Genomic DNA, 26,569 nt, shown 5'->3' with positions numbered 1-26,569 from the left:
AAACCAAAATGAGGAAGGTTTCTAGCAGGCAAACACATCGGATTAAGAGAGCAGCTGCTAAAATGCCATCACAAAGCATCAAAAAGATATTTAAAGCTGCAGACGCCTCTAAAGACACACACACAGAACATTTATATCGCGCTTTTCTCCTGGCAAACTCAAAGCGACAGAGCTGCAGCCACTAGAACGAGCTCTATGGGCAGTAGCAGTGCTAGGGAGTCTTGCCCAAGGTCTCCTACTGAAATAGGTGCTCGCTTACTGAACAGGCAAATCAGAGTTTCGAACCCAGGTCATCTAAAGTCCCGTGAATACCAACGTGCAGAATCCTACAGAGGATTGCAGTTATGCATAAACCTATTTGGCCACCCCTAACCAATGCTCACAAGCAGAAATGGTTGCAGTGGGCCCAGAACTTCATGGAAACTAATTTTAAAAACAGGGCTGAGGGCTGGAAGCCACTAGAGCACTTTGAGCGTTTAAGGATCGCTTTGAATCGCTAGCAATTTCTCGAAATGCTCGGCCAATTTAAATCGCAAAAAAGCAAAAATCGCAACCGCAGGACATGCAACATTTTGGGAGCGTTTGCACTTGAAATATATAAGCGCTGGCAAATCGCTCATGAATCGCTACACATAGCACTTTGTATGTGATTTTAAATTAGTGCAAACTGTAGTAAAAAAAATTGAAAGCGGCAGGCCGACTCCTGCAGCAGCACCGGCTCGACCGGCTACACCCCCCCCCCCCCCCCCCAGCTCTCCTGCCAGCTAGAAAACCTCCAGTCGCGTGACCCGCTAAGTCGCCGTGAAGAGGACAGCAGCGGCTACCATTGCACATACAGTAAAAGTATATGCGCAATGGAAGTAGCCAGTGTCCTCTTCACCCGCCCTGCGGGTCACGTGATCTGAGGTCTTTACCCGGCAGGCGAGCCGAAGGAGACCCGGCGAGGCTGTCCTACTGCAGGAGTCGGCAGCCGCTGGTTTAAATAAAATAAACAATCTAGCGGCGGCCGAGAAGGGAGGGGAACGAGCAGCGGCCAGGGAGGGGTGTGAAGCAGTCCTCATGCCCACTGTTCCCCTGTTCTCCTCTGCCCCTTCCACTTTCACCCAAAAGGCCCCCCCCCCCCCCACACGTGTCTTCCAGACCCGCCCAGGCACTGACCCGGCAGTGTGCGTCCTTGATCGTGCAGCCAGGAGCGCTCTGCTTTTTTTTAATTATTTTTTTTAACTCAGTTTTACTCACCTGGGGCTTCTACCAGCCAGTGCTGGGCCGAAATTACGCATTAGCGTAATTACGCATCGTAATTCACTACAATTGCACCGTAAGCGTTACGTGTAAGGTTACGGTATTACGCGTAATTAATTACGCGTAGACCATAGGGTTACGTTTTACGCGTAACAAATTACGCGTAAGACAGTAAACTCCCATTGAAATTACACAGTCTGCCGTAATCGCGTAATATTACGCTCCCGTATAATATAAAAAAGCCGCCGACTTTAAGGGTTAATAGCAAAGCCCCCTTAAGTGCTAAGAGCCTCAAATTTGGAGAATATATTAAGGAGATCAGAAGGAATAAGAGGAAAAAAAATGTTTTCAAAAAGACCTTATAGTTTTTGAGAAAATCGATGTTAAAGTTTCAAAGGAAAAATATATACATTTAAAAACCCGCCGACTTTAACGGTTAATAGCAAAGCCTGCTTAAAATTTAGGAACACCAAATTCACAGGGTATATTAAGGGGATCAGTGGGAATAAGAGGAAAAAAAATTTTTCAAAAAGACCTTATAGTTTTTGAGAAAATCGATTTTTAAGTTTCAAGGGCGAAAATGTCTTTTAAATGCGGAAAATGTCAGTTTTTTTTGCACAGGTAACAATAGTGTTTTATTTTCATAGATTCCCCCAAGTGGGAAGAGTTTTACTTACTTCGTTCTGAGTGTGGGAAATATAAAAAAAAAACGACGTGGGGTCCCCCCTCCCAGACCTCTTTAACCCCTTGTCCCCCATGCAGACTGGGATAGCCAGAATGCGGAGCACCGGCCGCGTGGGGCTCCGCACCCTGACTATACCAGCCCGCATGGTCCATGGATTGGGGGGTCTCGGAAGGGGAGGGGCAGCCAAGCTTTCCCCTCCCCCTCCGAGCCCTTGTCCAATCCAAGGACAAGGGGCTCTTCTCCACCTCCGATGGGCGGTGGAGGTGGAGGCCGCGATTTCCTGGGGAGGGGTTCATGGTGGCATCTGGGAGTCCCCTTTAAAAAGGGGTCCCCCAGATGCCCACCCCCCTCCCAGGAGAAATGAGTATAGAGGTACTTGTAGTACCCCTTACCCATTTCCTTTAAGAGTTAAAAGTAAATAAACACACAAACGTGCATACATTGTAACTGATTAGTATATTTCCGAGGATATTGCGTGGGAACTGGCTTTTAAAGGGACAGGTAAGTATTAATGGTTAATTAAGAATATTAAAGGACTTTTTTCGTGGTTATGTTTTTTTGTTCAATTAAAATACTTTTTCTATGTGTTTGTGTGTTTATTTACTTTTAACTCTTAAAGGAAATGGGTAAGGGGTACTACAAGTACCTCTATACTCATTTCTCCTGGGAGGGGGGTGGGCATCTGGGGGACCCCTTTTTAAAGGGGACTCCCAGATGCCACCATGAACCCCTTCCCCAGGAAATCGCAGCCTCCACCTCCACCGCCCATCGGAGGTGGAGAAGAGCCCCTTGTCCTTGGATTGGACAAGGGCTCGGAGGGGGAGGGGAAAGCTTGGCTGCCCCTCCCCTTCCGAGACCCCCCAATCCATGGACCATGCGGGCTGGTATAGTCAGGGTGCGGAGCCCCACGCGGCCGGTGCTCCGCATTCTGGCTATCCCAGTCTGCATGGGGGACAAGGGGTTAAAGAGGTCTGGGAGGGGGGACCCCACGTCGTTTTTTTTTTATATTTCCCACACTCAGAACGAAGTAAGTAAAACTCTTCCCACTTGGGGGAATCTATGAAAATAAAACACTATTGTTACCTGTGCAAAAAAAACTGACATTTTCCGCATTTAAAAGACATTTTCGCCCTTGAAACTTAAAAATCGATTTTCTCAAAAACTATAAGGTCTTTTTGAAAAAATGTTTTTTCCTCTTATTCCCACTGATCCCCTTAATATACCCTGTGAATTTGGTGTTCCTAAATTTTAAGCAGGCTTTGCTATTAACCGTTAAAGTCGGCGGGTTTTTAAATGTATATATTTTTCCTTTGAAACTTTAACATCGATTTTCTCAAAAACTATAAGGTCTTTTTGAAAAAAAAATTTTTCCTCTTATTCCTTCTGATCTCCTTAATATATTCTCCAAATTTGAGGCTCTTAGCACTTAAGGGGGCTTTGCTATTAACCCTTAAAGTCGGCGGCTACCTAACATTGATCCATGCGTCAACTTTTCCGCTTGACAGCATGACCTTACGCATTAATTGCTAGTAGGATTTTACGCGTAAACCTAAAACGTAATAAACTGAATTACGGTATACTTACGCGTAATTGCGTAAGTGCTACGCGTAATTATAGACATGTACCGAAATTGACTGTCCATGCCGTAAGCGTAATTTCGTAATGCGTAATAGCGTAAAATTACGCGTAATGATCCGTAAGCGTAGCTTTCTCCATTACGACCAGCACTGCTACCAGCCCCCTGCAGCTGTCCCGTGCCCCTGCAGTCACTCGCGGATCCTCCTGTCCCCCACCGCCAGCTAGTTTTGTGGCCAACAGGCTCATTGCGCCTCCGCAGGCCCGGCCACGCGTCTCATTCTTCACTTTCCCATCCACAATACCGTCCTGCGCAGGTCACTATTGCGGACGGGAATGCGAAGAAGGCTACGCGTGGCCAGGCCTGTCGGTGAAATGAAACTAGCTGGGGACAGGAGGATCCAAGAGTGACTGCGAGGGCACGGGATGTCTGCAGGGGGCTGGTATAAGCTCCAGGTGAGTAAACCCTATTTTTTTTCTCCCTGGCTTAAAGGGATACTTAAGTGAAAAAGATAATTTTTACTCACCTAGGGCTTCCCTCAGCCCCCTGCAGCTGTCCGGTGCCCTCGCAGCCTCGCTCCGATCCTTCTGTCCCCGCCAGCGGCTACTTCCGGTTCCGGCGATAGCCGCCGTTGCTGCAATAGCAGCAAAGGGGGCGATATATTGTGGCTGGGAACGCAAAGAATCACTCGCGTTCCCAGCCCGTCGGCGGCTGTCGTCGGAACCGGAAGTAGCCGCCGGCGGGGACAGAAGGATCGGAGCGAGGCTGCGAGGGCACCGGACAGCTGCAGGGGGCTGAGGGAAGCCCCAGGTGAGTAAAAATCATTTTTTAATTTTCACTTAGGTATCCCTTTAAAGTGCCACTTTAAAAGGGACACTGATATGGAACAATACCATTTTGGTAGTGTCTGAATCTCACCAGAAACAAGCATGCAGCTAATCCAGTAACACTTCAGTCTGAAACCTCTGATCAGCATGCTTGTTCGCGGTCTATGGCTAAACATATTAGCAGAGGATCTGCAGGACAGCCAGGCAATCTGTAATTTTAAAAAGGAAATAAAAATGGCAGCTTCCATATGTCTCTTAGCTCAGGCTCCCTTAAAGTACATCTGTATTGCTCTCCCCAGACTCTGCCTGTATTCGGAGGGTGAGGGTATGATGCAGGCATGCTGCACACAGGCAGGTTACTGGAGTGAGTATAGCGCAGCCCCCGCACTGAATACATCTCCCAGCACAGTGTCATCACACTAATAAGTTAAAGTGATCTGGCTCTCCCCTTTGTAGGGGCTGGGAGAGGGGATCGGAGGGTAGGTGAATCACACTCGGCCCAGCGAGGACACTGCAGTCCCGCCGCACAACATGTCACATCCAATCTCTGATCCTTCCTGGGGACGAGCTCCCTGGCCCGCGCTATGGGGCATGTTTGCAATTCATGTTGCTCAGCTGTTCTGCCTATTAGTGCTGCGTGAATGGCCGATCTGTAGACCCTGAGGGCCTTTGCCTGTAGCTCTACTCTGCGGGCCTTCCGGCAGATGTCTTAGTGAATCGCACGTCTCGTGGCAAATAGGCCCAGACAGGGAGAATCGGATTTTCCACTGCTGGAAAGCCATGATGAGGGAGCATTTCTGTGCGAGAGGCGCTCATCAGATGAGCCGGGGTGGGGAAAGGCCAGTGAAGCAAGCAGGCGGCAAACTCACGCCAAGCAAGACACGGGAGGGATGGGGACTGATACCGGAGTCCCTGCGCTGCGCAGGAGGAAAAATATCAAAGACAACTATTCTCTTTCACTTATAAGTAAATAATGGGTGTAACATCACCCCTGCAACCCCAGCCACCGCAGAGGGGGCCAGAGGCTTCGGGAGGCCCTCTCCCCAACCGCAAGTGCAGCCAATTAGGGGGGCCCATGCTTTCATTTTTGGAGGGGGACACAAATGCAAATATCGGCTATTGGACACCGAAAACAGAAATTTGGGTGACTGACAAATATTGTTTTGAAAATTAGAACGTTATACTTTGTATTGTTTTGTATTAGAAAGTTAGTTATTGAAACTTTTGGTCTTTTGTATTTAATTTTTTTTTATTATTATTTTCAAATTTAAATTAGAATTTAATTTGTTATAGAAATTGATATATTTTTGATGCATGTGGTTTCAGGGTTAGGAATCAGGAAGGGGGGGTTTTAGGGTTAGGCATCAGAAAGGAGAGTTTTAGGGTTATGCTGGGAATACACGGTTCGTTTTTGCCTTCGTTTAAACCTTCGATTCGTTCGGTAAACGAATCGAGTGTTGAAAACGTATGTGAAAATAGTCATAATCTCATTATAGTTTCGATTAATAGACCCCAAAAACGAACGACTAGTGATCGAACATGTTTGATATTATCTCTCTTTATCCATCTAATCGAGCCATTGGTAGGCTTGATGGCTGTTCAGATCGATTATATATTCGTTTATGCTAGTCCGTCCCTGTAAAAAGGGATTTTCGTTTCGTTTCTTTGCAGCCTTCGATCATTGGAAAAACGAAACCATCAGAATCGTAAAATAAAATGAAACCGTGGGTGGTGATATTAACCGTATGACCGATTATTTCGGGATCGAAAAGGACAAAAGGCACAATCGAAACGAAGGTTTAAACGAAGGCAAAAACGAACCGTGTATTCCCAGCATTAGACGTCAGGAAGGGGGGGGGGGGGGGGGTTAGGGATAGGTGTCAGGAAGGAGGGTTTTAGGATTAGGAGTCAAAAAAGGGAGGGGGGTTAGGTGGAGGGGGAGTGTTCTGTGTTAGAGTATGGTTAGGTTTAGCTGTAGTAAAATATTGGTAAAAATGTAACAATGTTTTAGCATCATCATTACCACTATAAATATTTTTTCATTTTCATCTGGTGCCCAATTCACAACGGTATTTATCATTTAGACTTATATCCGCTTCAACCTGCACCCATTTTTCCTCACACCCCTATTTTATTCTCACACAACATGACCACCCGACCCATCTTTCGATCGATTTCCAGTTGAAAGGATGGATTGGGAATGCTAGAGAATCTTGGTTGTAAGGGCTCAATCGGGTTAGTGTTGGTAATAGCATTCAATATTAACTGACAGACACACCCCACCCAGTGATTCATGGTTCCTCCTACCCTCATTCTCGTGTGCTGTGTTGAAGGCTCCACTGTACCTTGGTGCGACTCCGGGCCTCCAGCAGTGGCCAGCATCACCACACTACATGCGACGGTGTCACATGGTACAGGCGCTCGCTGTGACACTGGAGGAGGCCAGGATTAAAGCTGGTATGTGACAGGCATGGCCGGATTTGAGGCAAGGCCACAAAGGCCATGGCCTAGTGCATCAGGAAGCAAGGGCGGGCAGTGGGCTGGCACATTAAGGCAGTTAAACTGCCAAACAGGTAAATCGCAGCAGCCACAAACCCAGTCTGTGGCTGACCTGCTTCCACGGGGCAAGAAGTGGAGAAATGGTCCTGCGCTCCCCCCTCCATGGGCAGGGTTGGTGACAGTGGGCCTTGGGTGGTAAAACATCCAAATCTGGCCCTGTTTTGAGCTCTCAACACTGCACATGGGCATTTTTAGGATGGGGATGGGACATATACATGCAAGGGAGGGGTAGCAGAACAAGCAAATGTGAATGTGTCCAGAAAAGCAGTACCCTCAACTGCTACAGAAAGCATAATCAGTATGATAACCAGTCCCCACCCTTCTTTGCAGTTCCTCTCTGAGTACTTCATGTGCGATGAGATAGACAGGCATAACTAGCTGCACAGACTAAGGTCAAGGTGCCCATACATCTAGTGTTTCTGAGCTCCAATAAAAAAAAAATAAATAAAAAAAAATTGGTGCCACAATAAGAGCATGCCTGACTGACAACTCAACCAATTTCAGCCCCCCCCCCCCCAAAAAAAACAACACTATCAACTGATATTGTGATGACCGATGAATGCGACGGACCTCCATGCACTGTCCCCTCAAATGCCCCCCCTTCCCCTGGTGCCCATGCATTGTAAATCTAACCTACTCCAGCTGAAGCGATTATCTGCCTTGTCCTCTGTCTCCTCCAGGGAGCCGCTAGGCACGTGTGACGTCACGCCATGGTAGGCTATACGTCCCCGTGTGACAGCTGCGCTTGGGGGGGGGGGGAGGCCAATGGAGGAGACCAGGAGCTCTGGACGGTCTTGAGATCACAATGGGGGGGGGGGGGGGAGAGGTGTCAGGGACATTAGCATTTGGGAGGTGGGCAGTTGGAGAATGGGGCACCATGAGACTGATGCGCGGGGGATATCATGCTGAAGTCAATTGGGAATGGGCCTGTGGTGTGTGGGAAGCTGACAGATCTCTCTCTGATCAGAGATCTGTCTCAGTCGATCTGCCCATACATTGCTAGATGTATAGGCATCTTAAAGCAGACCCAAACCAAACATTTTTTTAATTAAAAAAATATTTAGTTGCACCACTCTGACACATACAAAGAGAAATAAACACTCCTTCAAACCTATGATCATTTCAGTGCATGCTTTTCACCATTCTCTTTTCATAACTAGGGTTATACTGGGGGCAGCCATTAGCAATTCCTCCATTGCCAGACACCATCTAATCCACCAGTTTGCCGGATTTTGTCCTGGCAATTTGAAAGGAAGGGAGGGGTTCCTCCAATAAATGTAAAATATTTTATATTTGTCATCATGCAGCTGAAAAAAAGGCTGCTATTTATTATTATAATTTAGAAAATAGATTTTATTTCTGAAATTTTGTATTTTTAATTTGGGACCACTTTAATAGTTTGTTTTCCACAGCTGCACAAACTGAGTGACTCGCAGGAGCCCTGACACTCCCAGTTTTGACAGCCTCTGATTACGACTGGTGCGGAGTTGCCGGACAATTGTATTTTAACTTACAAGGTAAACAATTTGAAATGGTATGGTCCATTCATTTTAACAATACAGTAAGTAGAGCTGAACTGAAGACCTTGCTCATTTCTCATTTTACTTGAAGGCCTGTTTCATAGCACTGCCAGAAGACATTGGTGAGAATAAACACAAACGCAGTGAAATACATAAACAAAATATAATAAAAAAAAAAAAAAAGAAAAAAAAGTGATAGATTGCCAGCAATTTAATGGATTTCAAATGGAGCGTGAATGTAGCGCCTAATGTTCTTGGTTAGTTTGTCTTGGCCGTATCTCGGCATTGTTAGGGGATCAGTAGACGTGTTTTGGTTGGAGAGGTAGTGAAATCCATGCGGACTGAGCCAGCATCACAGAGGAATACGCCGATCTTGGTGACAATAGGTGACCTAATTTCTGCTCTGTGATACTCGTCCTCGGCTCAGAAGCATCTGCTGGGGTGTCTGCGTTCTCCCAGATTTCCCAGGATGCGATTAAGCGCTACGGCCAATCACTGATGCCAGGGACACCCCTACTAATATATCTCATCTTGTTAATGTCGGTGCACTGTATATGTAAAAAAAAAAAAAATTAGACACATTGGGCTTGATTCACAAAAGAGTGCTAACTGTTAGCACGGCTGTTTTCGCGTGAATTTTCGCATTGCGCACGATCGCGATTTTTTGCACGAAACGATAACGGTTTCGCGCGCAAACGCAAATTTTACAGCGAAATCGATAGTTTTCGCGTGAAAATTTGCAATCGCGCGCAATGCGAAAATTTGCGCGAAAACGGCCGTGCTAACAGTTAGCACTCTTTTGTGAATCAAGCCCATTGTGTTTTGTGCGCAACGATACATGAATACCATTGTACTGTCTCAACCCCATGAGTGGTGTGTGTCGTAGTGGTGCTCATCACCAGCTCGTGGTTACGCGTATTCGGCCCGTGATCACACATCGGAAATCTGTGATTGGCGGATATTACGTCCCTGGACCAATCAGAGGCCCCCAGCGTAGGCCCTGAGCAACCAGTCATAGGAGGGGAGGCTCTGCCCTCTCCTCTTGTATATAAAGCAGCAGCCATGTAAGCTCCATCCTTGCTAGACTGTGGACTGAGAGCATCTCCAGGCCACACAGCAAGGGCGGTTTTTGTGTAACACACAGCGCTTGAACTCCTTTCATTGCTCTATTACTGTATTTGATACTTGTATTTAGCTAGCCAGTAACTTAAGTTAGTTGTAGTAGTCAATGACCATGTACTGAGTGCTGTGCTTAGTGCAGGCAGGCAGGTTCACTGGATTTCAGTGCTGTATTAGTTAATGTATTTAACTTAAGTTAGTTGTAATCAGTGTAGTCCATGACAGTGTACTGTGCAGTTACTGTGCTGTGCATAGTGCAGGCAGGTTTCACTGATTTTACTGCTCTATTACTGTATTCAGTATTTGCGGTGTCTACAGTGGCGTAGCTAAGGAGCTGTGGGCCCTGGTGCAGGTTTTACATGGGGCCCCCCCAAGAACTTTATACATAGCAATTGATACAGCGCACCAAAACTTGCCAAGGACAACCACAGTGTCAGAGGTGCAAGAAGGGGATGGGGAACAGTGTGTTAAGGATTACTACTATTCAAAGCATCTATAGAAGTGATTATTACCAGCACAGGACCAATAGAGAGCTAATACTGTGATAGAGGGTGGACCCTTCGGGGCCCCTCTGGCCCAAGGGCCCCGATGCGGTCACTACCTCTGCACCCCCTATTGCTACGCCCCAGGGTGTCTACGAATTTTGTTTTTTTTTTCCTTATCCATTTAAAAAAAAAAATATACATCAATAAATAAAGTCCTGTGTTATATTCCATCTGTCCCCAGGCCCACACACATTGACAGTAAAAAGCAGCACACTTTCCACCTTCAAATCTCGTGCATAGAGAATGTCTGCCAGGGGTCTTGGGCGTGGCAGGAGAGGTAGGTAAACTGGTCCATGTCCAAGGAGAGGGCACTCAGCTGTAAGGGATGCAGCAGAGAGGCGTCCATCAGCAGCACAGCCGACGCCGTTGGCAGTGACAGTGGCACTCATTTTCTGCACCTTGGGTCGCTGTGTGGCCATTCAGGAGAGTCACTCACAGGCATTGATGGAGGAGCAGCCCATTACTTGTTCCCAGACCTCCGCTGTGACCAGCACTCCCAGCAGCAGCCAACGTCCCCCGCTTGCTGTGACATCCACCTCAGCAGTCAGCAGCCAGTGGTCAGCCCTCCGTGGACGAAAGCCTTCTGTCCCTCAGTCCGGCGTCTGGGAGCAGTCTTGATGGCTACCTATGATGAGGTCATGGGGCCCGATGTGGAGGAGGTTGGGCACAGGCCACCAGCACAAGCATATTTTGAGGATGAGGAGAGGTCTATGTCAGGGGATGTTGGGGCGGAAGAGGTGGTGAGGGTCTCCTTATATGCCTGAGGTTTTCGAAGGCAGCGCGGAGGAGGACGAGGCAAAGGAGCATAGGCAATTGTATAGCCACATGTTAGGCAGGGGAGGGTTCAGCAGTGGGTGTGGAAGGCAGGAGCCACAGGCTGCTGCTTCAGCCGGCATCATCAGCAGCACCAACACCGTGCAACCCTCAACCAGAGTAAAAGCCGCCACACCCTCTGCGCACCATAGGAGGGCAGTTTACATCCCCAATATGGATTTTTTTTCCATGTGTCCACCCTGGATGTAAGCTATGCAGTGTGCGCAACTCCTGCCAAAAAAATTTGAACCGTGGCCGCAACGCGTCCAAGATGGGTACCTTATCCCTCCAGGCCCATCTGAAGAGCCATCACTGTAATGATTTTGCCAAGTTTAAGAGGCTGAAGGACCAGGAGGAGTTGGTCAGAGCAGGAGACATTCAGGATCAGCAACAGCATCATCCTCATGGTTGTCAAGCCCCTGCCGCAGCACGAAAATGCAATTCTCCCTCCAATGCACCCTCGGCAGCTCATGCCACAGACATTGAAGCTGGTGAGGCCAACCGGGCCTCATTGGCCTCCTCAACTTCCCCTGTAGGACATCAGCAGACCCTGCTGAGTGACCAAGCCTCTGCCTCCTGGTCACAGGCGCATGCAGAAGCTGAACGGCTTGCTGGCCCGGGCCATGTTTTCCCAGCTCCTTCCGTACTCCCTAATGCAGGAGGGGAGCGATATCCATGCGCTGTTCCAGTTTGGGATACCAGAGTGGAGAATCCCCAGGCACCACTATTTTTTAAGGACTGCCATCCCAGCTCTGCACAATTTTGTGGTGGCAAACGTGGCCCGTTCGCTCGACCACGCCGTGGGCGAGTGGGTCCATATCACCATGGACTCCTGGAAGAGCCAATATGGGACAGGCCGCTACCTGTTCTTTACCACTCACTGGGTCACATTGGTGGAAGAGGGGGGGGGGGGATGAGAAGAACGCAGCAGTGGCAGCTGGCACGGCAGCAGGCCAGTTGGTGCCACCACGCAGGATCGGGGGGGGGATGCAGCAGGCTCCTCCAATCCCATTCCCTCCACACCCCGTCAAGCAAGCCCCCTCAGCAGCAGCGCAAAGCCTCGTCACTGCCAAGCGCTGCTGAAATTGGTCAGCCTGGGGAAGGATAGACTCCTATTAGACCTACCGGTAATGGAGTTTCTGATTGTCATCCGGGACAACCTGAGATCCGGTCCCGCCCAGGATCTGGGGAAACACACCAACAAGAAGTTTAAAAGCCCCCGCCCACCCTCCATCCTCAGTGCGTCTGAAAGAAAAACATAGACTAGAAACACCAAGATGAAGGAAAAAAACTGGACACCTAAAGGTGACTATTAGGATAATACCCTGTGCTCCTGAAATTAACAGAGAAAGGTGCGAGACAGGAGAAGGGAAGGGTTATAGATGTTTGTCCCGGATGACAATCAGAAACTCCATTACCGGTAGGTCTAATAGGAGTCTTTCTCTAATTGTCATCCGGGACAACCTGAGAGATAGGCAAGAAGTCTTAACAAGACAAACATCTCACCTAGGGAGGGACCACTGCCTGGAGCACCTTTCTGCCAAACGACTGATCCTGCTGAGATAACACATCCACTCTGTAGTGTTTGATGAAAGTAGATGCACTCGACCAAGTCGCCGCTTGACAAATCTGTTGAATGGTAGCTCCTGCCCTTTCTGCCCATGATGTGGATAAAGATCGAGTTGAGTGGGCTTTAATGTTAGGAGGTAAGGGACAATCACTACCCTCATAGGCCAAAGCTATCATCTGTCTAATCCATCTTGCGATGGTTTGTCTGGATGCCTGCTGGCCCCTATTCTTCCCTGCAAATAAAACTAACAGGTTGCTAGACTTCCTAAATTCTCTTGATCTGGCAAGATAGGTTAGTAAAGAACGTCTGACGTCTAAACAATGGAACCCCTCCTCTCTGGACCCCGCAGGTTTAGCACAAAAAGAGGGAAGGACAATTTCTTGAGACCTATGGAACTCTGAAGACATTTTTGGCAGATAGGCCGGGTCTAACCTGAGTCTAATACTGTCAGGACAGATAATTAGGAAAGGATCCTTAATGGAAAGAGCTTGTAAGTCACCTAAGCGCCTAGCTGATGTGATTGCAATGAGAAAGGTTATTTTAAGCGTCAAAAGTTTAATATCAATATCCTCAAGGGGCTCAAAAGGGCTTTTCATAAGACTATTCACAACATATCCTCCACTGGAGGACTTACCACCCCAGACCCGGATGACTGCACCTGGGAAGAGGATTTGGCTGCCGCATCTGCCTCCCGCTGTGTCTGCTGCTGCTGCGGCTGAGGTTGCGACATCCTCTCTGGCTAGCGGTGCACTCGTGGAGACGCCAGGAACACGCTGACTCAACTTCCTGGCTCTCCGAATTCCGCCTCCTCCCCTAGCCGCGTGACTACTTCGCCGCGTCACTTCCGCCTCTCTGGATTGGCTGAATCGGCTGTCGGACCGGATGCGCCTTGCAGGGCCGGCGTCTGACGGAGGAAGGGAGGGTATTCTGGCCACACTCCGCACGGAGACCAAATACCTGGCTGAAATGTAACTTAGAGGAGGTCCCGCGGCTAGCGTTACCTCCTGTACGCCTCGCCACCGTCCTTTGCCTCCTCTGGGAAAAAGACTCACCCTCTGGTGAGTACAAGAAAAAATAACAAACGGGAGCTTGCTTCCTTTAGGTGTTTCCGTCACGGAAACACAGATGAACTGAGGATGGAGGGTGGGCGGGGGCTTTTAAACTTCTTGTTGGTGTGTTTCCCCAGATCCTGGGCGGGACCGGATCTCAGGTTGTCCCGGATGACAATTAGAGAAAAGCTTATGGCCACCCACATCCTGAACGCCCTCAGGCAGCAGGGGAAGAGCTGGCTGACCCCCAGAGGCCTCTAAGTCTGTTACATGGCGTTCAATAATGAGGCCAACCTGGTCCCCGCACTGCACAGGGGAAAGCTAACATCCCCTGCTTGGCCCACATCCTCAATTTGGTGGTGCACCGCTACCTGCGCACCTACCTGGGGATGGACCAGCTGCTAGAAGATGCGAAAGCAGGTGCGCCATTTCCGCCGCTCCTCCGCTTTCTCTGTAACCCTTGCCCACCTGCAGCAGCACGAGAGCTTGCCATCACACCGCCTGATCATAGATGTCCCAACTCGCTGGAACTCAACTCTGGCAATGTTGGACAGCTCTTCGCAGGTACATCTGTGAGGGAAACGTCTATGGTAACAGCTCCACCAACCTGCAAGTGATGGTCACCTAAGCTCAGTGGACAGACATGCAGCAAGTGTGCCTGGTCTTGACGCCATTCCTACAGGGAACCAAGATGGTGAGCCGGGAGTGGGCATCCGCCTGAGTGGGTGCCTCTGGTTTGCCTGCTGGACAGGGGGATGTGTGATCTGATGTATGAGGGGGAGACAGCCCTGAGCAAGCTGGATCAGGAGCAGGCAGCACAGTCCACCTCACAGGAGGAGGAGGACGATGACAAAGACTGTCAGGCAGTGGAGGAGGAGTTGGAGGTCCCTAACCTGGATGCTGAGGGGGAACAGCAGAGCGCAACTGCCGTTGTGCAGGGGTGGTGGTTTCAGGAGGACACGGCGCAGGAAGACGAGTACAGGCATGTCCTCTCAGGGGACGAAGACGAAGGTGTGTCACAGTCTGCCAATTCCGGCCTCTTCCCCATGGCTGCGCTGCCTTCGCAGAGACCCCTGGGTGATCCAGATGTGTGAAATGAAGAACATCTGGATCACCTTGATCCTGAACCCACGTCTGAAGGGGAAGCTGGGACAGTTCATGTAGCTATCCACCACCAAGTGCCGCACAAGGGAGTTGCAGGGGGCCCCTTGTACGCAGACTGCAGGAAGCATTCCCCATTCTTCCACCCCCGCTGTTGCTGTTCTGCCAACCCAGCATCAGGTGCCTGCAGCCAGCAGCAGCAGCATTCGGCACCCGAGACCTGCTGAGCTTAATGAAGATCTTGTATGCAATGCAGCTGCCCAGAGCAGAGGTGCCAGCCACAGCATCCTCCTCCAACCAGCACCAGCGACTGACCAGCATGGTATCTGACTACATGGGGTCATTCAGTGGGCTTGACACAAACAGCCCCATGGACCCCATGGAGTACTGGGTCAAGAGACTGGAGATCTGGAGGGATCTTGCCCAGTATGCCCTGGAAGTCCTGTCTTCCTCCCTTCCAGTGTCCTCTCAGAGATGCTTCAGTGCGGCCGGTGGCATGGTCACAGAGTAGTGCTCTCAGCTGTCTGACGACTCTGTGGACAAACTTACCTTCCTCAAAATTAACCAGGCTTGGGTGGAAGGAGAGTTCCTGGCAGGGGGACATGAAGTGGCTGCCTGGAAATTTTAAATTATGCCTACTCCTAATTGGCCTGGTTCATTTAATTTTTTGCTGTGGTGACACCCGTCATGTCCCATGGCCTCATATGCTGCTCCTCCTGCTGCAGCATTTCCCTACTGCAGTCTGTGTCCCACCTCCAGGGTCCACGGATGCATATAATTTTTGGGCAGCATTATCATGCTGTGGTACCACCAGTGAGGTGCCATGGTCATTCTGTGCTACTGCACTGACTGCTCAATCCTCTTGTTTCCGCTGAATTTCACTACTAAAGTCTGTCCCCACCGCCAGGACAACTCTGCTGCCATGTCATTGCTATAACTGTAAGGGGAAAAAAAAAACCCTCTCTGGGTGTCTTTGTGGCGTCGTGACGTCCACTCATCCTCCTCCAGTGGTACCACCACCGCCAGGTGCTATTGGAACTCATTGCCTTCCTGCATGGTTGTAGTTTGATAGGGACTATGTGATTGCTTAAAGTGTGTTTCCATGTTTAAAAAGACGTATTACTATTAATAGCCACATTTAAAGTGATCATTTCTTTAAGATAGATTTTCTCAAAACAATTTTTTTTGAACCGGAGCCCCTTCTCACCCTTATAACCCATGCAATGATAGGGATTGTAGCATGTATGGGGGCTTTGCTATAAACAAAGCCTAATCCGTGATCACAGATTTTACAGGCAATCACATCAAAAATCCAAGTCAAATTCCTGTTCACCACAATCTCAGACACTCAACACATGGCACGTGTATACCAAGGGGGCAAACGTTTAAAAGCACCGCAAGTGAAATTGGGCACGAGATATTGCCAATAGTAGAATATCTTATCTCATTCTCATCTACACCTAACGCTAACCTCCCCCAACCTACGCCCAACACTAACCTCCCCCAACCTACGCCCAACACTAACCTCCCCCAACCTACGCCCAACACTAACCTCCCCCAACCTACGCCCAACACTAACCTCCCCCAAACTACACCCAACACTAACCTCCCCCAAACTACACCCAACACTAACCTCCCCCAACCTACGCCTAACACTAAGCTCCCAACCAACATCTAACACTAACCTCCCCCAACCTACGCCTAACACTAAGCTCCCAACCAACATCTAACACTAACCTCCCCCAACCTACGCCTAACACTAACCTCCCAACCAACATCTAACACTAACCTCCCCCAACCTACGCCTAACACTAACCTCCCAACCAACATCTAACACTAACCTCCCCCAACCTACGCCTAACACTAACCTCCCAACCAACATCTAACACTAACCTCCCCCAACCTACGCCTAACACTAACCTCCCAACCAACATCTAACACTAACCTCCCCCAACCTACGCCTAACACTAACCTCCCAACCAACATCTAACACTAACCTCCCCCAACCTACGCCTAACACTAACCTCCCCCCCCTCCCCCCCCATCTAAACCTAACACTAATTTTACCCAACCTACACCTAAACACTAACCTCCCCCAAAATACACCTCATGTAAACACCAGACAAATCTCTCTCTAAGAGTGCTTGTACCATGTGGCACATACACACCTGTTGCCATGCAATACAGGCACTCGGGGTAACGGGGTGACAGCGGAGGCCAGGCATCGTTGTGCCAGAGGAGAGGTGAGGATTTACAGAGCACAGGCAGCAGGGGACATTTAACACTTGGGGGACAGCGGGCAGGGGTCCATCGCATATGTCGCCATATCACGTGACTGAGAATTTACAGTATATCCGGTCTATGCTAGACATTGAACCATCATTCGAGCGTACATGTTACAGCATCAAATTTCGTTGGATTTCATTATCGAATCAGATGGTTCATCGGGCCACAAAACATTGGTAGATATTTGGCTACCTTTATTGCCTATTGTTGTGTAGCTTTGATCACTGCTTCAGTGCAGCCTTCTCCAGGCACTGGTTTGTGGAGAAAGCTGAAGCATCCTCCCAAGTTTGTCTCAGGCAGCAAAAAGTGTAGAACCGGTCCTGTGTATGACCCCCACTAGATAGGTCACTCAGCTCTTAATGCCGGAACTCTTAGATGCATCAGTGTGTTCAAGCTGCATAATCTTCAACGTTTTAGCCAAAAGCCTCAAAACAGAATAAAAGCCCCCATATCATAATATTGTATGGAGTTTTGCAGGCTCCCCCTGTTGCCTATGGGTCAGGCTCTGCCAGGCATCCAGCATCTCTCACCTGCTGTACCAACCGTTCTCTTGGTATAGTTTGCTTCCTGATCCACCTAGGCTATGTACCGCGTCACTCACAGGAAGTAGTGTAAATACTACTTCCTGTGAGCAGCGCTGTACACCGAGCAGCTCGGCGGCACGTGAACATTGCCTGGAGCCCGGAAAGTAAGTTATTGCTAACAACCTGCTGCTGGTTACTTCTTCAATGGAGGGAGGGGGGGGCATGGAAGGGAACCAGAGGAGGAGGGGGGGATGAGTTGGAACCCTCCTTCCCGCGTTCGCTGTCTCATTATGCCGCTGCCCCCCCCCCTTCACTGCACATCCCTCCCTAGAAACGGTACTGCTCCTCAATTGCAACCTTCTCTTTCATATGTACCGACCCCTTAAGCTGCAGCCACCCAAGGCCCGGGCCTTTGTGGTCTTTTAGGAAATCCAGCCCTGGCCTGGGGGTTGAATTTACAGGACAGGGATATCTGGGCCCCCAAATATATGGGCGGCATTTCTTTAATGGCTGGATGCATTCCACTGATGAGGTCACCTGTAATTTTAGAATGAAGCGCTGGTAAAGATAGAGATAAAACTCACACCACCTGGCATTTTCTGCATCGCATTGAAATAGCCGTCTGTGCTAATGATTAACTGTCCAAGGCTGCAAAAAAAGGTTGCTCAGACGCGTGTCACAAATTCACACTACAGTAAAAATACAGGCGCTTAAGTAGGTCAGGCGGGGAGACGGCTGGTGGTGATCAGAATGTGCAACCTTTATAAACATCCCCCACAGTCTTATAATAATCACAGACACACGTGTAGAGGGATCTCTCTATTCTGCGTGCACAGTGACGTGTTGCTAAGCAGAGCCAGGCCATCCAGGCAATGGGACTGCATGCTGCTCTCCACAGAAAGGGTTAGTGCCATTTAAAAATAAATAAATTGAAAAAGGTGTGTAAAATTCCTCTTTCAATAATATACTACTGCACTGCTGATTTTGCTTTGCAGGGCCTTTCATTGTTTACATGCTACACCCGACCAGGTAAAAGGGATATGGTGGCTGCCATATTTATTTCCTTGTAAATAATGCCAGTTGCCTGGTAGTGCTGTTTATTTTCTGGAAAAAGTAGTGTTTGAGTCAAAACCCTGGAACAAGTTTATGGCTAATCCAGTTAAAGCCGATTCAGAGTACCTGATCTGTTCAGGGTCTATGGCTAAAAGTAAGAGACAGAATAGCAGGACAGCCAGGCTGCCGTTATTGTTTGAATGGAAATAAATATGGCACTGGCAGCCTCCATATCTCTTTCACCTTGGGTTCCCTCTGCTAAGACACCTGAAAGAGGGGGTATAAAGCCCAGTCTACACGAAGCGATCCGACGGCTCAATTAGCCGCCGGATCGCCCCTGCCACGTCCCCGCGCGTGCGTCATATTCCATCCCCCCTCCTCCCCGCGCAGCGCCGCTTATCTTCCGCTCGATTCCCTGCCATTGTCATTGGGAACGAGCAGGGAATCGGCGGTGGCGAGATCCGACCTGTCGGATCTTATCAATCGAGCCACATCAGCGGCTCGATTGATAAGTAACATTGCTGTTACATCGCTCCGTGTAGACGGAGCATAAAGGATATCATATTCATTTTCTTTTAACCTCCCTGCCGGTTAACCACTTAAGGGCCGTGGTGTTAAAATGGTGCCGAGAGATACCATAGCTTTAATAAGCACACTGGGGTGGGTTTGTAAAGAGTTAAAGCTAAATTATGCGCTGAGCAGGACAGAAAGATGAGACTGTTGACAACAAAGCGTTTATCTCAGCAGTAGAGAGACAAGGTGGGCAGTGTCTGGAGGGGGGTCAGGTAGAGAGCAACTGGGTAACACCCACTAACCTTGCAGTGATCAGTCTTTTGAAATGGTCACATGATAGAGAGGGGGCCATCCTCTGCCGGGTTATATTGCTTTTATTTCTGACCCAGTAGCTGCTTCCACTTAAGGGTGATCCTTCTGTGTGCAGATGTACCCTATTTATTTAAATTCTTGATTTATGTTCTTCTATATTGTATTTATAAGGCCTGAAGAAGGGTTATCTAGCCCAAACCAAGCCGGTGTTGTCGCCTTTAAGAGTCATCAAGCAAAAAAAAAAAAAAAAAAAAAAAAAAAAACTACACCTCTCCCCCCCCCGTCTACTTACCCAGGGCTTAATCCTGCCCCTTGCAGCTGACATGACCCATGCAGCAGCTCTGCTCACAGCCACTGACCCGGAGTCCCCGCTGGTACTGCGCCGCTGTCAATCAAGTCCACGTTTCTGCGCAGCACACTGCGGACAACATGGACTTGATAGACAGCGGTACTCGCGCAGGCGGAAGTAGAGGAGGTCGCCCTCTGCATCGGCGGGGACCCGGGTCGGTTGCTGCGAACAGAGATGCTGCGTGGGACAGGTCAGCTGCAAGGGGTTGGAGGAAGCCCCAGGTAAAGGGAGTGTGTGTTTGTCTGTGTTGGGGAGGGGGGGGGGGGGGCGAGGGGTAATTGTGTTATATTTTCTTAAAGGAGTTATCAAGCAAGTCTTCTCTTGTTCCAATTTTGGTGGAGAGATATTTTTGCCTTCTATAGTTATTGGATGGATGTATTTATCACTATTAAAGATCTTTCCTGTCAACTTTTTGCGATTTTGAATATTAAAAGATATAAAAAAATTCCAGAGCTCCACTCTTGTTTTTACACCCTTGCAAAAATGTAAAGCGTTCAGGGACTATTCAAAGTGCAAGTCACGGGTGGGACCCAGGGCCGGGCCGAGGCATAGGCTGGAGAGGCTCCAGCCTCAGGGCGCAGTGTAGGAGGGGGCGCAGAATTCATTCAGCTGTCATTGCTAATTGTGTTTGAAGCAGAAAGAAATAAGAAAAGGGGATACATGGCAGTGACTGCAAGCCAGATAACTAGATATTAAGGTGTTGGGGAGGTTGTGGGCCCTGTGGCCCTCTTAGTCTAATAGCAATCAGTGTGTGACAGCTGGGGTGGGAGGGATGGAGGGGCGCACTTTGCTGTCTCAGCCTTGGGTGCTGGAGGGGAGCTGGGAAAAAAGGGCGCAGGCAGCTAGTGGACAAAAAGGGCGCCGCCATTGACTCCCATAATAAATAACGTTTAATGGGCGCCGAGCAGGAAAAAAGGGCGCCGGAGCTAAATAAAGTTTACAAACGGCGCCCGGAGCTAAATAAAGTTTACAAACGGCGCCCGGAGCTGTTTAATGATTTATAACTGAGCTTGTGTTAATTTAGGTTTATAAAATGCACCCGTGCCGAATAACGTTTATGAAAATACTAAATGTATTTATCTTATTTAAATAATTAAAACATTATTTAAAGTTTTATCCCTTACTGTTTTTAAAACATTATTCACAAAATAAAGCGATCAGTACGTAATGTAAATTGGAATATATTTTTTGCATCCATAATTAGTAAAACATTATTATCCACATAATAAAGGGGGGTCTTAGGTTTAGGCACCACCAGGGGGGTCTTAGGTTTAGGCACCACCAGGGGGGTCTTAGGTTTAGGCACCACCAGGGGGGTCTTAGGTTTAGGCACCACCAGGGGGGTCTTAGGTTTAGGCACCACCAGGGGGGTCTTAGGTTTAGGCACCACCAGGGGGGTCTTAGGTTTAGGCACCACCAGGGGGGTCTTAGGTTTAGGCACCACCAGGGGGGTCTTAGGTTTAGGCACCACCAGGGGGGTCTTAGGTTTAGGCACCACCAGGGGGGTCTTAGGTTTAGGCACTAACATGGGGGTCTTAGGTTTAGGCACCAACAGGGGGGTCTTAGGTTTAGGCACCAACAGGGGGGTCTAGGGGTTAGGGGTAGGTACAGGGAGGGTTCTGTGTAAGAGTAGGCTTAGGTATAGTTTTAGTAAAATTTTAGTAATAATTACTAATGTTTTACAACACTTATTACGAACGTACTTATATTTATATCATCGTTATAAAGAATATTTTCAGATTTTATTATAAGAACAAACCATAAATGAAGGTTATTCACAATAATATACAATTATAACAATTAAACATATATTATTGCTTTTTTAATAAACCTAATTATAAGTTTAACTTTAGAAATAGGCAAGATTAACGTTTTCACAATTTCCGATTTTATAAACATTATTTAATGATTTATAATTTTGTTAAACTTTATTTGTAAACTAAATATAGCACACTATTTTTATAAACCCTATTAATGATTAATTATTATTTAGAGTTTACACCCCGCGCCCTTTTTGTCCAGGCGCCCTTTTTGTACGTACGCTGCTGGAGGACCTTGTCCCGGCTCTGGTGGGACCTAGTACTCTCCTGGCCCCAGCCTCCGAAATTAACACTGCCTTTTTTACTGATTATATACCAGGTAAAGCCTAGAGATCATATCAAGACGTAGAATCCGTGATTGTTAGACTTTTTCTCTACTCTTTTCCTCTATTTTTCTTATTTCCTTTCTGTTCTTCTTTGCATTGCTATCAGTAGCATAACCAGGGCTGTGAAGTCTGTGCAAAAATCATCTCTCAGACTCCTCAGTTTATGAAACCGACTCCAGGTACCAGGCTGAGACTGGACCACCATAGTACAGTTTTTTCCCCTCGGTGGGCCCAGAGCCTCCTCCCCCCCCCCCCCCCTCACATCGGGCCATCCTTCCACGCTCCCCCCTCCAGAATTGCAGCCAGTGGCAGCAGCGGGGAACGGCTTAGCTCTCCGTGCCGCTGGTCTTCTTACATGACACTGTCCAATCCCGCTCTCACTGTACTTCCTGGGAGAGTGTGATTGGACAGTGCAGTGCAGTGCAGAAGACCAGCAGCGGCACGCAGAGCTCTCTGACTCTCAGTAAGTGAGTGAGTGATCCCTGCTCGCTGCTGCACTGGCTGCAATTTTGGAGGGGGAGGGGGGGCAGATGCAAAATTTCTATAGTACATGCGTATGGGAGCCTAAAATGGGGGGGGGGGGGGCAGGCTAAAACTTAGTGTCCCAGTCCGACCCTGCCAGGTACCAAAATTGCTCCCACTAATCACTGGGCATAACTAGAATGTTCACACCCCTTCCCGTGCTTCCCTTCACGGCCTGGGGGTCCATGTCACAAGGGTCATAAAACAAGTGTGGTCATCATGATGATCTTTATAACAAGTGTTGCAACAAAAACTCCTGATCTGAAGTATAGTCCCCTGTATCAGAGGAAGTGAGGGTTAGTAGTTAATAGAGACTCCTCAGTCCTCAGCTCTGGGCACCCACTGCTAGTTACATCCCTAATTGGTATACATTTCATTTATCAGACCTGTATTCAAAGGTTTTATGGGTTCATTATAAAAAAGTTTGTCCCATCTTAAAAGGAGTCATCAGGCAAACTTAATTACAGCCCATTTACTTCCCTGGGGCTTTCTCCAGCCCCTTGCAGCTGACATGTCCCACGCTGACAGCTCCATTTGCAGCCTCTGACCTGGGGTCCCCCACACGGTGCAGAGGATGACCTCCTTACTGCGCCAAGCGCCGCTGTCAATCAAGCCCACGTTGTCCGCGGCATAATGTGCCTGCTCATTACGCCGCAGACAACGTGGGCTTGATGGAGAGCAGCCTCGCACCTTTTGGGGGACCCAGGCCGGCGGCTGCAAAAGATCTGTCTGCATGGGACAGTCAGCTGCAAGGGGCTGGAGGAAGCCCCAGGTAAGTAAATGGGCTGTAGTTTGCCTGATGACTCCTTTAAAACTGGGGACAGACATGATACTGTCCGCTTCCTCATATGATCAAGAACACGTTTATCGTTTACATGTTACACAGGGGCTCTCCCCAATAAGACATGAATAATATCTGCCATCTCAGGAGCGTAGCTAGAAATGAATTGGGCCCCATAGCAATTTTTTTTCTAAAAACACACATGCGATCTGGTGCTGCAGATGTGCCCTCTTGATTCCTGGGCAGCGAGATCCTGTTTAATACAACCGGTAAATCAATCAGTCGAGGGAGGAGGGGGGCCTCAGCGATGTGGAGGAAGGGGAGGATGTGCAAGCAGCTAATTAACAGATTCACATGAATACATTGTACCAAAGCGCTCAAAACTTTGCAGACACTGAATAATTTGCCTATTTTGGAACACGACTTGCAGCATGAAAAATCACAAATGTTTGGATCATTTGTCTCTGTTTAGAAGTCGGGAGGTAAGGAAGAATTACAATTCGCTCTTCTCTTCCAAGACAGCGGGCTGAGGAGATGCAACATTTCCAGGGGAGGTTTATATCCACATCTAACTAGCAGATCTGATTGTAGGGAAAACATCCAGCGTAACACTGTTCCGTGCAGAAATATAAAGAATGCGTTTGGTGGTTTGAATTGTATCAGCTTTGTGTGGCCAGAGCCCTGCCTTAAAGAGGAACTTTAGTGAAAAGGCGAAAAAAAAAAACCCAAAATCAATACATTGCAAAGTGAGAAGTTAAGAAATAGAAAAGAGATAAAAAAAATTACCTACATGCCATTCAATTTGTTCATATTGTTTGATCCACAATCAGCCTGCATGCATCATCTTTACTACTGGCAGACAAGGAAAAAAAAAGTGTGTGAGTGTTTGTGTGGTTATGTACACACACACATATACGCAAACACCTTTTTTCTAAAATAGGTCCCCATAAGTCCCCTAATTGTTTTATTTTTTTTTTGTTACCTGGTCTGGGTTCCTTTGCTGAATTGTGCAGTGCCAACAGGATTACGGGAATTTTTTTTTAGCTACAGTAACAAGCTTGTCTCAAAATGCAAAGAACCGAAACTTCCCATTTCAGATAAGATAAGGACACTATGACCAGAAGGTATGAAGAGTTTATATAGTGTTGTAAGCCTGTTATCTAGGTGAGGTTTGCTGTGGGAGGGACAGTATCCTGCGTCACTTTGGCATAACAGAGTAACAGTAACGATGCAAACCAGCAGAAATATCCTTTTTTTTCATATCACATTTATATTAAATATCACAGTGAACAATAAACATGACTGGATAGCAATGGCGTAGCTAAAGAGCTGTGGGCCCCAATGCAAGTCTTACATTGGCGCCCCCCAAACACTCTACACCTAACAATTGATACGATGCACTAAGACCTGCCAATGGCAGCTACAGTGTTATTCAAAGTATCTATAGAAGTAATTATGAGAACAGGACCAGTAGAGAGCCAATACTGCAGCTCAGGGAGGGCCCCTCTGGCCCAAGGGCCACAATGCGGTCACAACCTCTGCAACCCCTATTGCTACGCCCCTGCTGGATAGGTAACAAATATTTTATTGGATTTACATTTTTTCAGTTAATAGGAAGTTTCATCTCACTTTAGGCTGGTTTCACAGTGGGACGTTAAAGTCCCAGGTTACAGCAGCCAGTAACGCAGCCTAACTCACAGCACTGTAAAATCAATGTGCTGTTCACAGTGCACATGTTGAGTTACATAGTAACGCAGCACGTTTAAACAAATACTGGGCTAAGCCACGTTAGACTGTTTGCACATGCTCAGTAATGTTGGAGGAGGAGGAGGTCTCCCCTCCTCCATGGCCAGCCACATGGCTAATTAATATTCATTGCACTGTGGTGACTCATGGTGGGACTGTAGTGTTGTCCGGATCATGAAATCTCATTTGATCCGGATCTTTTTTGTGAGTTGAATCATCCGGATCACCACAATGAAAGATTCGGTTCACAGTGGATGTCTGTCTGGAAGAAACAGGAACATACAGAATGTACAGTGCAGGGAAAGTCCTGTCCTGCTAGTCATTTCATCCAGTCTGCTTCCCTAGTAAAATGATTCAAATGATTTGGTTCAAAGATCCGGATCTTTTCAATGATCCGAATCCTTAAAAAGATCCAGACTTCCTATCACTAACCTGGAGCAGCTGCTTTGAGAGCTGCATAAGGCAGCTCAATCTGACATCCAACTTCAACACCACCATGCGTTGCATTAGGGGCACGTTATGCGACCATAATGTCCCCTAAAACGCAACGTCTTGGTGGGAAAGTAGCCTTAAAGCAGATCTGTAATCCAGAGAAAAAAAAAAAAAACACAGAAGAAGGAGTGGTAAAATCTGGGGTCACTCCCAGTTTGAATTTAACAGAGTTTTGCTGAGATGACAGAATGGGTGATTTCGAGTCACAGGACGTTTTAACCTTTCTTAACCCAAATTGGGTTATGGAAGGCTGGGAACAAAGGCGCAGAAGTGGGGGGCGGCTGGGAACCTGTCCGTACACACGAAGCAGGTTCCTCTTGTGTACAGAGACGCTGCTGAACGTTTCCCGGTAATTCCAGTGAGAACGGCACACCTGGGGCTTGTAGCGTAGTTTGGGCTCAGCAGGGGGTCCACCCAGCTCTATAGTCAGATGACATATGGCTGCTTGTTGTACTGAGAAAGGAAATCAGCAAGAGGTCTGAATTAATTTCTGCCAGAGTCATTTTCACTTTCATTAGTGCCGGATTACGAGTCAATCTGGATATTTACTCATCGCATAATGATTAGCTCGTTCTGCACTTCCCCAACGCCTCCGATTGTCACTTAAGGAGGCACTCCGCCTTCAAGGCAGCAACTGCAGCCCAACCAGCACTAAACATACAGAGCATCTCCTGCACAGGAAACCGCAAACTATTCCTGTGCAGGTTGGTTCTCCCTCTCCTGCAGGCACAACACAGATATATGCTAGTCCCTGCTTGACAGTCAACCTGAATTTACATTTTAAGTGATGTCACAACTGTGCTCGACTTAGGCTGACCAATGATGTGGCATGATGAACTTCATTATAAAATAATGAAAAATTATGAAACCTGTACACACTTACTTGCCTTTCTAAAGCCACATCCTTCAGATAATATCCAGTTCCTGCCTGTACGATAGACTTCCTGTCACTCTGTAGGCAGGAAGTGTGAGGAATGGGACTTCATGTTTCAGAGGATAATACAGAGATATCTTTACTTTGTCTCTGTGATTAGCCACCTGCCTTTACTGTGTCTCTGAAGTGTCACTTCAAATATTACCACTTCCTACTTGTGAACCGGCACCCAGCCTGCAGACAGGAAGCGGAAATATATTTTTGTTTTCAGTTATATAGCATTTTTTTTATAATATTGCATCATTTTCGTACATTTACAGTTTTAAAATCACACTGTCTTTTAAGCTAGAAAACAATGCAGAAAT

Source organism: Hyperolius riggenbachi, chromosome 12, assembly GCF_040937935.1.
Source record: "Hyperolius riggenbachi isolate aHypRig1 chromosome 12, aHypRig1.pri, whole genome shotgun sequence".
In the NCBI taxonomy this organism is placed as follows: domain Eukaryota; kingdom Metazoa; phylum Chordata; class Amphibia; order Anura; family Hyperoliidae; genus Hyperolius; species Hyperolius riggenbachi.
The sequence above is the reverse complement of the archived record's forward strand: the minus strand, read 5'-3'. Positions refer to the sequence as shown.